The following is a 13,852-nucleotide window of genomic DNA, read 5'->3' as shown; positions in this document are numbered from 1 at the left end:
CTGTGAAATTTCACACTTCTCATATAATTTTGCGAAAACTTAACGATACACATGTTTTTATTTCAGAATCATATTTGTTTAGGTTTAAAATGGTTTTTTTTGGGGATTTAGTATAGTTTTTATCCAATGTATGCACTGAATTTTGTACTTTTTTTTAGAGTCTCTGCGAAGAAAGTTCACATTTTTCACTCAGCATTTAATGATTTCATCCGTGATACATTTATAATGCACCACTTTACTGTTATTTGTTTTGTTATTAATAGTTTTAGACTAGTGATATTATGTTGTGTTTCAAATTTGCAGGTTACATATGTTTAATAAATAAATATGAATACAATTAATAAAATCATATGATTCATATTTTTCAAGTTATAAAAGTAAACCAAGCCAAACCAAGTCTTAAATTCCAATAAATGGAGTCAGTTACATGAATTTTTTTTTTCCATTCGACTTTATCCAAGGCCATATAGTTAGTCAAATTAAGGAGATTCATATCTCTATTTACTACACTAGCTCACGTCAATCTAGGTCTGCTTCTTCCCCTAGCACTTCCATCTACCGTCACTGTATCTCATCTCTTTACTACTGCCTCTATTGGTCGCTGTTGTATATGACCAAACCATCGGTCTGCTTCTTCCCCTAACACTTCCATCTACCATCATTGTATCGCAACTCTTTACTACTGCCTTTGTTGGTTTCCGTTGTATATGACCAAACCATCTTAATCTATTTTCCCTCAACTTATAAAACTTACAAGTTAGAACTACATACAAAAATAATGTTCAATAAATAAAAAACAGAAGCTGATAGAAGAGAAAATGCGCAAAAATGTGTTGGCCGTTGTTATGTAACAATAGTAACGGCCGTGAAATTCAATAATACCTCTATAGCAGCCATAATGAGTAGTGGTAACTGCCCATACAGTTAGGGAATAGCATTACGTAACGATTACGACCTATTTTTAGAACACTAACTGTGACATAAATAAAATAAATTCATCCATATACTTAAAAGCTATGTCCTCATTCTATTTTCAAATATGTTATTTTATTGGATATTTTTATGTTTCCTTGATGCCATAGCGAAGTAAAGTTGAGTGATTGATTTTTCTCTTCCAGGTCCAGCTGCTCTGGGTAAATTTAGTTACTGACGGATTGCCTGCCTCTGCTATTGGTTTTAATAAGCCAGACTGTGATGTGATGAAGGCTAAACCTCGTAAGGTAATCAAATCTATGTCCTTTATAACTTTGTGGTCTTCTGCTATTTGATTACTTTTAGTCACTTTTAACCATTCCGTATAATACAATTTACAACTGAACTATGATATTTGTTTTTGTTAAATTAATTTGATCACTATGTGGCTGCTAATGTGTGGTGCTTGTAAAAGGCACAAAAAAAAAATAGAGAGTTGAAACCTTACAACCATTTGAATTAGAAAAGGATGTTGTAAGAGTCTGAACCTTTGTTGCTTTTCTCTCCTTGGTAACTTGATGAAGCATAAGTTTGATCTAAGAAGCATGGATACGGAGACAGGATGCAGGGATTCTAAAAATTTAGGATACGGACACAGAAAATATGGGAAAAAGATATTTTTATACATTTTTATTCACTATGTATAAAAATATAAGTTTAGGATACATAGATTTGAGAGATATCGATGTATATGTGGGCGTATTTTTATTTTTTTTCTACTTTTCTCCTCAAATCAGCTTTCTAAAATTATAAGAAAAATCTACGAAGGTGTTCTGAGTATCCAATCACAGGGCATGTGTCCATGAAGTATCTCCAACGTATCCTACAGAAAAAGTAATAATTAAAAACATTAACACGCTACATGGTGTGTCAGACACATGGACATGTGTGTACCCACCATGTCGGTGCCTCTTAGAGTTTGATTAATTTTTCTTCGTTTACGAATTATGTAAAATCCATACACATGGACATGTGTGTACCCACCATGTCGGTGCCTCTTAGAGTTTGATTAATTTTTCTTCGTTTACGAATTATGTAAAATCCATTGGTGCTTCAAGATGGCAGAATATGTCCCGATGATAATAGGGTTTTACAATAGATAATTTTATTTAGACCTATGTTTCAATGGTTTATGCTATCTATTGTCTTTAAAAAATTCAAAATTTTATAGAATTGTATGATTGTTGGTCTTTGAAGGAAATTGTTTGATTTTAGATAGCACTTGTGGAAAGTTTTTATTTTTATTTTTCTATTTTTTGTGAACTGTTCCTGCAATGTTAAGAGATGTGATTGATTTATTTATTTTTGAAAAGTGAAAAATAGACACTGTAAGCATCTGTCTATTATGCATCATAAACAAAACAAAACTTTTGGTTAATGCTAGTATTGGACCTTCCATTGTGTTTGGTATCAAGAATTGTGTTACATGGGCTTGTCACATTACCCCCGTGTTCGGACCATGAAAGATGATATAGTATAGGCGAAAGTGTGGACACTGATACTGTTACCAATGGAAGAAGAGGGGAACAGAATGAAACATGGTCAAAGAGAAAATTTCATTACATGGTTGGAATTTATCATTTTTGGAGCTGGAAACCTAGGTTGAATAGGTTGCCAAAGGCAATCATAGTTGTGATGGTGATCTAGACTTCTCCATACAGGTGCAGCTATAAGAAAATGTTTGAACTATAAATAATTTATTGGCAAAATTTACAAACAAAAGCTCGAGTTTTCTATGTTTTTAAATAATATAATTTATTGTTTATATAGCAAAATAACCTCTAATATTATGTATGCTTATGACTTCTCAGCCACCATTAAGTGAGTCTGTAATACTAACACCAAATCTGAACAGGCTGACACTTAACTTTGTCCTTGTATCCCAATATTGTCCTCGTATCCCAAGCTTTTGAATTAGAAAGATTATACTATTAGATTTGCACTCACATGTGTTTAGTTGTGGTTTTGTGAAAACATCCATATTGTTTATACGTCGTTTTCATATTGTTTTGATTTTTTGGTGAAAACAGTTTTCATGTTGTTTCCTAAAAACTGGGTTGCTTTTAGAAAATTTTCCTGGAAAATAGTTTGCCAATTTTTCTTTGTTTCTTGGAAAATGTAAACTGATAGCAACAAACGAACACAACCAATCATGCCTATAGGTATCCTTGTACATGTAAAATAGCTGAAATGACTCACTTGGTTTTCCTCTATTTAGATGAACAACCTTAAATGCGCTCAATGTTCTTTTTGACATGGAGAATAGAGGAAGTTAAATTTACAAAAAGTTGAAAATTTCTTGTGGAGAAACTAACTCTTTATCTAGGTTGACTTTATCAAGGTCAACATGGAATTGTAGAAATGATTTATAAATTTCATATGGTAGGAAATATGATACGGATGCGAGACACAGATATGACATGATACAAAGACAACACCATGATAATTTTCCAAGAAATAGCATACAACACTACCAAGGACGCAACAAAAAATAAATATATATTGAAAAAAAATAAAAATTTCTTTCATTTTTTATACTGAAATACATATATCTTTTGTTAGCTAAACAATAAAAACCACTTTTCACATTCTACATATTAGAAAAGAAGTGCGAACAAAAAGTTCAAATATCTTTTTTAGAATGTTCAATTCACAAAAAAATTGGAAGGCTTTTGTTCCTAAAATTTAAAAAATTTGAAAGAGGGGGATTAAGTTATATATCCACATTGTTTTTATTTTATTATTGGATCCCAAGTAATTTTCTTCAAACTTGCAGTGTGTTTTGTGTGTGTCTAAGCAATGGACATGTGTGTCTCCCAAATGTTCGAAGTGTGTTTGGTTTAAAAAAAAAAAATATGTTGGACAGGTTTGGATAAAAAATATGTAGGACAGGTTTGGATGAGTGGCTCACATGTATCGGGGAGTATGCAATGAGTGTTGATGTCCGACGTCCATCATTTTATTACGAGTGTCCATGCTCTTAGGTCATAAGAGTTAAAAGTATTTAGCCTATCGCCTTAACTTTAAAAAAATAATAATAATAATAATAAAGGAAATGTGTTATAGCTGTTTCAGCAAGAAGCTGGTGGGGTGCATTTTAATTGTGAAAGATTTTCCCAATTCTGTTTTGAGCATGGAAGAGCTTTGACATGATTGCAGTTCCAAGTGTTTGAGTTGAGAAGTTGAATACCTTAAATTATTTCCTGGTAAAGTCTAAAACCATCCTATTTTCATGTCTTTTACAAAAATTACACTTGTAAAGTCACCTCTATTAACTAAAATCTAATTGAAGAGTAAATTTATTTGTTGATGGTACCTTCTAGTGGATTGTCTTAAGAAATATGTTGTAGCATATTAGTGTTGGAATACATACTCGTATCAAGTTCTTCCACAAATTTAAGATGTGAACTCGTGCCACACAAGAGGTTGCACTTTGTATAATATATGCATTAGTACGGTTGAAAACTTGTTGCATACTAAAAAGTTCTGAAATTTATCTTTTTATATTTTTATTCTTGGTGCATTCTTCTTCTGTATACGAACTCGGTGGATCTGCTCTAACCCTCAAAAATAGGAAGAAAAGAAAAGAAGAGGGGGTGGGAGGTGGGGTGGGTTTGATACCCCCAGCCTCCATTTGTTTAAAAGGATATGTGAGGGTACGAAAAGTTTTGTGTTAAATTTTTTCTTAATAGTGGGCCATTTTCTGGGCAGTAGGGTTCATGGCGACTGCTGCTAGGGTATGGTATGTGCTCTGATGCCATGTGAATTTACAAACAATATGTGTATTATCTCCATAAACAACGATTACAAGCTCTAAATATATATACCAAGAATTAAATACTAATTAGGAAACAATAATTAAACGCACTAATCTCCCCTCAAAATAATATTACAGTTTCCACAATTCCATAATGATGGTTCTTTGTTTCTTGTATAATTCATTGAATTGTGAATCTAGTAGTGCGTTCAAGTGTTTTTTTTTTTCTTAGAAAGGGAAAAACTTTCTTATTTCTATGATTTTACTTTTTTGTTTGTTTGAATGTGCAGGTTAATGAAGCTGTTGTCAGTGGTTGGCTATTCTTTCGTTATCTAGTTATTGGAGGTATAGTCTGTTAGCACTTCTTTGTTTTTCACCTTGTGGTCCAATTTGCAGAATGCTTCTTACAGCATATCCATGAGAGAAATTTGGACGAGTATTTCACATGTTCACTATTCAAGTTTTGCAAAGATCAATAGCAGGAGGTTGATTTTAGTTCAATTTTTTGAACTGTTGTATGACTGAATTATTTGGTTTTTGTAGCTTATGTTGGACTTGCCACCATTGCGGGATTCATATGGTGGTTTGTTTTTGCTGATAGTGGGCCTAAATTACCATATGTTGAATTGGTAAGTTGTATCTCATATTAGACTACTGTGTGATATTTGCTGCGTTTGTTTTTGGTTTTGTATGACATCAGACCATGCTTTTGAAAGTCGCCAACTTTATAAACTCAACAAAATTTGACTTCAGATTAGTGTGGATAGAACTACATACAGGCAAAACGAGGCGATGGCACCCTTGAGTTCACTAATTTCACCCACATATATATTTCTGTACATACATGAAAGATGAGAAATACGTTGTTTTCCATTATTGGCCTCTCGTGTTTTTTAATTTTTTAACAAAATTTGTTTAGTGGCCTCTTCCAGTCCCTTATATCTTGTAGGTGCTCCACTGATTCTATTTTTTGTGTTGATAAATTTTGAAATTATCATTGGGTTTCCTAATTAATAACTACCTACATTGGTTAATTATGATTTGTGCCTTTCTCTATCTTCTCTATGTTTTTATGGATATAAACTATTAATACAATACATATATATACACACATGCTACTCTGTTTCAAAGGGTTTGGCTGAATGGTTGGGTTGAGGAAGGGGAAGGGGTTGAAGGGTACGTCAATTTGGCCCCTCCCAATATAAATCCTGGTTCCACCCTTGCACATTAGATGTCTTAATATAAACAGATCCAAATTCAAAGAAATACATTTTGGAAGAATAGTGAAATATTTGACCAAATTTCGGAAAATCCAGACTTAGAATTTAGACAGAAATGTCTTGAGTTTTATTTTATTCTAATTTAAATTCAAGCTAAATCCAATAGAAAATTCAGCTCTAGATATTTAAGAATTTAATTCCCACTTTAATCCATGAAGTTGGAAATTCAGGAAATATCAGATTAGGATTGATTTCAAAATTGGCTATGTTAGAGACTTGTCCCACGTTGCTTCTCTAAGCCGTCCAAGCTTGGTTCATGTGGCCTAGAGGTTTCTTCACCTATAATTAATTAATTTTGAGCTAGATGTCTCCAAATTTGTTACAGGCTGACTGAAAAAATGTGGTTAACCTTGCATCAGTGTCCCTATTATGAGTTGATTTATCGGTTATAACATATTAAAGCGATGGTCTACAAATTTGAGGACAAGTTTATGTTCACACTTGGCTTGACAATAGTAAATGGAATTGCTTCACTTTCTTCTTTTTGGCTTCCCTTTATATAATTTCTAATGGGCAAATTACATATACCTCCATCGAGGTTTACCTAAATTATAGATACCCCCCTCAGGTTTCGAAAATTACAGATACCCCCCTGAGGTTTATATTTTCATAACAAATTGCTCCCTGAGGTTTATATTTTCATAACAATTTACCCCCTAATTTGTTATGCAAATAGTACCTTCAGGGGGGTATCTGTAATTTTTCAAACCTCAGGGGGTATCTATAATTTTGCTAAACCTCGAGGGGGTATATGTAATTTGCCCATTTCTAATTGTCAATATATTTGTATTTGATCTTTCAAATTGCTATGACTTTACATCTAGCTGTGAAAATATTCTAGCTGCCGTCTGGGCTGTGTGTCTTTCAGTTTCTATTCAGAACCAAATTATACAATAAGCAGCTATGTAGAGCTACGAAGCGTGTGTACGGGTATGTGTATTGGTACGATACCGGTGAGAGTCGATATGGTAAAATCTAAAAAAGGTAGGGTACAAGTACAGTTAGGTCCGTTTGTAAAAACATATTTTTATTTTTGATTTTGAGTAATGTAATACAAAAATTAGTTTAATGCTTTAGTTTGTTAAGAAGAACCAACTTACAATTTAATGGCAAAAAGTAAAGGTATAAACAAAAATTACTTGTCATTATATTAAATAACTTACAAGTCATAACTTAGTTTTAAAATCATGCTAAGCTTAAAAAAAGAACAAATAAATAATGTCTAATGAAACTAATTTTACCTCTATATAGAACAAAATATTGTTTTGATTAAGGTATGGTATGGCTTCAGTACATACTAGGTGTGTCTGGGGTACAGCAAAAACTAAGAAAAAAAAATTTGGTACATTTTTCGTGTACAATATGCATGAAGAAGTACCATACGAAGTACAAATACCCATGGTTGACAGAATCATATGATTCACGATTCGATTCATACGATTAGATACAAGTTTCAAAAAAAAAAAAGATTCGAATTGTGCTGTTGAATCAGAAATTGATTGAATCGTACGATTCAATTTACGATTCACTATGATTCATTTTGATTCACTACGATTCACTACGATTCAGTTCTATTTTTATTTTTGTTTACATAATGCATGAAACGACGTCATTTTCGCCAAACTATGAAGATATATTGAAGAGATACATGGTACAGGTACAATATGTTTGTCGAAATACCCATGTTGCATAGATACAGAGTAATATAAATAGAATTTTCGATTCTGCAAGTTTAAAAAATGGTTTGTTCTAATGAATGTATCATTTAGTCTTTTACATGATGGAATTAAATGGAAATTTTAAATTTGGTTTGAACTTAATTATTATTATTATTATTTTTAAAAGGACTCTGCTAACACTTCATATGTCTTTTTTTCAACAATAAGCATTCAGCATTTTATTGTTGATCCCATGATCTGCATTGACAATGGTTTGATTTTCTGTTCAACAAAATTATTAGTTGTGCATGCCCCTAAATTATCCTTTTTCTACACTAACATTTTGTACTACACTATCTCAGATGAATTTTGACACTTGTTCACAAGGGATACAAGTTATCCATGTAGTATATTCAATGATCGGCACCCATCAACTGTGTCAATGACAGTGCTTGTTGTTGTTGAGATGTTCAATGCATTGAATAATCTCAGTGAAAATCAATCTCTCCTGTAAGTATTCACTTGAACCTCAAACTTCATCTCAACTTTGATACTGTCTCTGTCCCCAAATCGATTCATTTGAATGCTGAATGTGTGACATGTAAAAACATGGTTATAGCTAGTTTCTTGGATTTCCATCTTCTTCCCATAAGGTACTGTATAAAATCAAATTAGGGAAGAATAAAGATTTTTAATTTTTCACTAATACAAGTGGCCATGAAACACTTTTAAAGGTGATAGATTTGGAATACTGCTTTTCATTAAGATACTACTTCTTGGCTTCTCAGAAGTGCAGCAAACTAAACTGCATGAAGAATACCATTGAAAATAGTGTTTGCAAAGCAAAGTGTAGTTTAAAGGCTTTGAAAGAACAAAATTGACCACTTGTAAATTTGGTTGTTCTGTTTCTCCTAAATATATATATATATATATATATATTTAAATAAACAAAAATAAAATAAAATCTCAACTGTTCATTTGACCCAATGTTTCCACAACCAAGCACATTCACACTTGCAGGTCTGAAGACTCTGCACACATACAATGCCAAAACTTCCATCCTTTCAATTGGCCTATTTTAATGCAGTTGAGATGCTGAAATCCTCAGACTCCCTTCCAAATGTAAACAATTTTCTTCAAATCGGGAAGTTTATTGTTGGAATTCTGTTTGTTCTTTGTACTATATATTTATAGATAGAAGGTGCAGAGATCAAGGCTTTCTTTAAAATTCCTGCTGTATTTGTTGACCAATGATAGGTTCAGAGTCAGCTATGTTAACCATCTTTTATAATTTCAAGCTACTATTATAAGTGAAAGTCATATTTTTGTCTTTCATTCTCAGTTGTAGATGTTGTTGTTTGAAAAAGAAAATAAATAAATACCACTAACCTGTACTTTATTTTTAGTGTTATCCCGCCCTGGAGTAATCTGTGGCTTGTTGGTTCAATTGTACTGACCATGCTCCTTCATATTCTTATCTTGTACGTGCGACCTCTGTCTATTCTTTTTTCCGTAAGTGATTTATCTTCTACTTCTATCTATTTACTGCAATTTCTTTTTTATGATTCGACTTTTTTGCCCCCTTACATGAGGTTGTTAATTAAAATATTTGAATTTTGTGCTGCAGGTGACGCCATTGTCTTGGGCTGAGTGGATTGTTGTTTTGTATCTTTCATTTCCTGTAAGTAGTTTGATTACATTCCTTGTTTGCTGATGTTCATATTCTCTCTTTGAGTATCGGCGCTTATTATCTTGCCATGTTGGTACATTTTCTGCTTCTTTATGATATTGTTGAAATTAATAGACAAATGACATGAATTGCTACTTTTTTCTTGTTATTGATAGAGAGTGGTATTCTCTGCCCCTGTCAAATGTGTTGCACATGTGTACCTGATTACTGCATTTCACTATTGTGGGTTAGTTTCCCTTGGAATGTAGGTGTTTGGTGTAGCTTATAAGCTGCTTTTATCACCTTTTAACTTATATTAAGTTAAAAATGAGTATTTGGTGTAGCTTAATGGGATCGACTTATGGCTTAACACAGCCTATTTTGGCCCCAAATAAGCTGTTTATTGCAACCACCGAAAGAGGTGCTTCTCAGCTTATAGTTTATGCAGAAAGCTGTGTTAATGGGTGAAATTATTTAAACATCCCTTGGATTTTGCAAGAATTACAGCTATGCCACTATATGAATACCCCAACCATTCATTTCACTGCTTCTCTCCCTCATGACTCTCTCTCTCTCTCTCTCTCTACTCATTTTCTTTGATTCTTTCGACTTGGCAACATGACCTGCTGACAACTACCGAAGATGGGTAATGATCGGCCGACAACTTTTGAAGATGGGTGACGACAATCAGATATGTGTAACGAAGGCAACTCGTTGCCTAGATGACAAGCACCTGAACTTGTTGATGATTTTGGCTCAGTTCTTTACTATCTTTGATCCCTTTGCTACAGATTTGGGTTTGATGATTTTGGATCACAACCACCAAATAGATTTCAATTTTGATTTGTACTTTGCTTTCTACGATGGTGGTTGTTAATCTGTAGCAATTTATGGAAGAATCCAATCCACAATTTAGGGTTTTTGTAATGATTTTGAGAAGAAAAAAATCCAATTTACGGATTAGGGTTTTGTGCAGTTCATGATGCTCTAGTCATGGAACAACGGGAATTCAATCGATGTTAAATCAAACCCAAAAACCATTGCGTACATGTATAATACATGTCACGACCCGAACCCGCCCCTATGGGTTAAGGCCATAACCGGCCAGTAATCACGAGATTACCTACGGCCACAAACCAAATAAGACAAAACTCATCAGAGTAAAGGGGCCAAACGGAAGCAAATTTAAAACTTTATCCATAGAGTTGTGCTTATATGCACATCATAACATTCCACATTTACATATGTTAATAAGAAAGTATAGTAGCATAAGATTCTGTACAGACAGCATCATTCAAATCTAAGTCAGCCAACCAAAACTATACACAGACGTATACCAAAGTCCTCGCCAACATGACGAAAATACACAGAATGGCAAAAGGGCGAAGACGTGTCTCGTGCGTGAGACGCAAGGGCTGACTATTCAAAACTTTGGTTGTTCCATACAGACTTCACTGAGGCTGGGTCTGGACCTCTCTTGGCTCACCTACAAACACATGAATGAGCGTGAGCGAAAGCCCAGTGAACAATATCAAATAAAGAATATACATTGGAATAATATACCTCAAACGGCCTTGGGCCCAGTTTATATTTCTAACTAATACACACATACATAGACATATGTAAGTTAGGTAACTGCGGTTCCAAACACATCATACGGCCTCGGGCCCAATTCATTAGTATCATTCAGGTCAAACTGGCCTTTGGCCCATTCATACATTCATGTCAAACTGTTATTCGTGTCAAACTATCATTCGTGTCAAACTGGCCTTTGGCCCATTCATTTATTCATGTCGAAACGGCCTCTGGCCCATTCATTTATTCATGTCGAAACGGCCTCTGGCAAATTCATTCATTCTTGTCAGAACGGCCTCTGGCCCATCCATTCGTTCTTGTCAAAACGGCCTCTGGCCCATCCATTCGTTCTTGTCAAAACGGCCTCTAGCCCATCCATTAATTCTTGTTAGAACGGCCTCTGGCCCATCCATTCGCTCTTGTCAAAACGGCCTCTGGCCACTACAAGAAAATCAGGTTTTAGCAGCGTTTTTTATTGCAGCGGCCTAAAAAATGCTGCTACAGATGGGCTATTGTAGCGGTTATTAACCACAACTAAAAATTAAATTTTTAGTAACATTTTTTACCTAAAACGCTGCAATATATTTTTTAATAATGACGGTTTGTACACAACCGTTACTAAAAAGCCAATCAAAATAGAGGCCCGCCAAATTGAACTCTGATTTCGCGCGAAATCAGATTCTTTTTTCGTGAGGAGTGGATAACATATCAGAATTTCAGTCCAAAAAAAAAAAATAAAATCGTTCAACTCATCTAAAACTGTGCCCTAGTCCAGCACCCCTGTTTGGCGAAGCATCAGAGCTCATCCTCCCCCGCGGCGACGTATCGGCGTTCATCCTTCCCCGCAGCATTCATCATCGTCCCACTGTGATTTCAAGGTCAGTTTGCTTTCTCTGTCTCTGTTTCTCTTTCTCTATCCCTTTCTTTCTTCTTGTCTCTCGGTTTATCTCTCTGCCATTCTCCCTTTCTTCTACTATCTCTGTCTATGTTTTTCCTATACTGTCTTCGGTCAAGTTTGGGTCAATGAAATTCATTGTTAATCTACGACTTGCCACTCCATTCAGTGCTTCTAATATCTCCAAAACTTCTCTACTTTGAAGGATTTCATGATCATCTTGAATGATTTTGATTTGGAAAAATAATTTAGAAAATAGAAAAAAAAAATTGTTGGTATTCAATATATGTATGTACTGACCCCGACCTAGATTTCCATGTGCCGAGTCACACATCAGAAATCTACAAGGGGCAATGAACCCAAACGACATCCCTTGACTAGCCCCTTTGGGAAGCAATGAGCCCAGAGGACATCCCTTGACTATCTGTTTTGGGGAATTCCCATGGTTGTTGTTATATATCTATTAAATAGATGCGTATGATATTAGAGAACTTTTAAATATAAAATGCTAACACTATATGTTGATAATCAGTTCATGTATAGTATGTTCAATGAAAATTTGAAGAAGATTGAGATTAACCAGTAGTATGTTCAACAAAAATTCAAAGATTGAGATTAACGGGCCATAGAGATCAACCCAATCACTATAACACCTTGGGAGATTATCCCATTTAATTACCTCCATTAAGGAGAGTCAAGGGGAAAAATAAACCAAGAAAAAAGAAAAAGGAAATAAAATTAAGAATGATAAAAAAGAGAATATTGAGGAGAATGCATCACCACTAAGTCAACTGCAACAGAGAGTTTGTAGAAGCACTTAACATGGAATAACTTATAGCAGCCAAAACCACTGTTTTTCTCAAACAAAAAAAGTTACAATTTTGCACAAAGAGTTTTCTTTCTGGAACAACAATGGTGGCATAAATGATACTCATGTACATATATCTCCTTATATTATTATTTGAAAAAGTGAACCCACTAGATGTTTCCATTAACATATAAATATTAAGTTCAACTTTTGTCTTCTTGAGGTTAGGGATGTTTTGTGGGTGCTACGGCTTGTCATGTCCTGATGTATATATTGCATAACCACTTTTAGTTCTTCAAGCACTTGCAATAATTGGTCATAGAAATTATGGTCTGTTTGGAAATCAACTTTTTAGTGCCTATTTAGTTAAAATATGAGGTGAAAAAAATTAGTGTTTGGGAATGATTTTGACTTCTACACAAAAACATGCAAATAGTAGAGAGAATGGAAGGAATTTTTGACCTTTTTTATGATTTTATGATTTTTTTTTGTGACTTTTTAGCTAAGCCAAACAATCCCTTAGAACCATATTTCTTTCTGTCACCAAGGCACTCTTATTTGTGAGTTGGCATAATAGGGGGAAATTTTACTCAAATCAGGGGGAAAAAAATTCTGGGATGCACATCACAGAAAATTTGCAGACACTATTCATTTTTGTTTTGTAGTTTATTTTTGTTTTGAAGTTTATAGTCAAATATTTTATTTTTGTTTGAAAATTTATATTCAAACAATACAAATATTCAAATTTTTTCTAGTGTGCTTTCTGGTGTGTCCTGCAACTAGTCTGAATTCTTGGCTTCTCAACTCTGTGTGTTAAACTCTGTTATGCATGACTGTAAGGGTGGGAGGTAGTGTTAATAGTAAGGGGGTTGTGGCTTGTGGTTGGCTTTTGCTGTTCTGCACTGGTCTGCTGTCATTGATGCTTTGGGTACATTTAGATGTGCAATGGGGCTGCTCCTAGTGTACTGGTGGCACAACTAGGTTTCATTGTTTGTGAGTTATCCATTAGGCTGTTTGAGAGTTATCCATTTGGGAGACTTGAGCAGCTTTTTGATTTCTTCCGAATGATGTCATTTTATTTTACCACGGTCGGTAACTATTTTTGCACTATGGTATGTTATTTATGCCATCTTGAGCTGTGAATCTCTGCTATGTTGTGAGCTTTGATTGAAATTAGTGTTGGAATCTGTTGCTGCAGGATTGGAATGTTAGTTTTTGAGGATAATGTTAATTGTTTA

At 34.1% G+C, this 13,852-nt stretch overlaps 1 pseudogene across 1 annotated transcript in view; it reads left to right on the top strand.

Annotated features, from left to right (window-relative positions):
• Positions 1-13,852, top strand: part of LOC145807203 (calcium-transporting ATPase 3, endoplasmic reticulum-type-like) — a 241,058-nt pseudogene that overhangs the window by 219,182 nt on the left and 8,024 nt on the right. The window contains exons 16-21 of the transcript XR_014350304.1: positions 1,119-1,220; positions 5,020-5,074; positions 5,273-5,358; positions 8,030-8,177; positions 9,074-9,179; positions 9,295-9,348. The product of XR_014350304.1 is annotated as a calcium-transporting ATPase 3, endoplasmic reticulum-type-like (transcript). The remainder of the gene's footprint in view (positions 1-1,118; positions 1,221-5,019; positions 5,075-5,272; positions 5,359-8,029; positions 8,178-9,073; positions 9,180-9,294; positions 9,349-13,852) is intronic.

The sequence above is a fragment of the Camellia sinensis genome, chromosome 14, assembly GCF_055761805.1.
Source record: "Camellia sinensis isolate YWXY chromosome 14, ASM5576180v1, whole genome shotgun sequence".
Taxonomy (NCBI): Eukaryota; Viridiplantae; Streptophyta; class Magnoliopsida; order Ericales; family Theaceae; genus Camellia; species Camellia sinensis.
The sequence above is the reverse complement of the archived record's forward strand: the minus strand, read 5'-3'. Positions and strand labels throughout refer to the sequence as shown.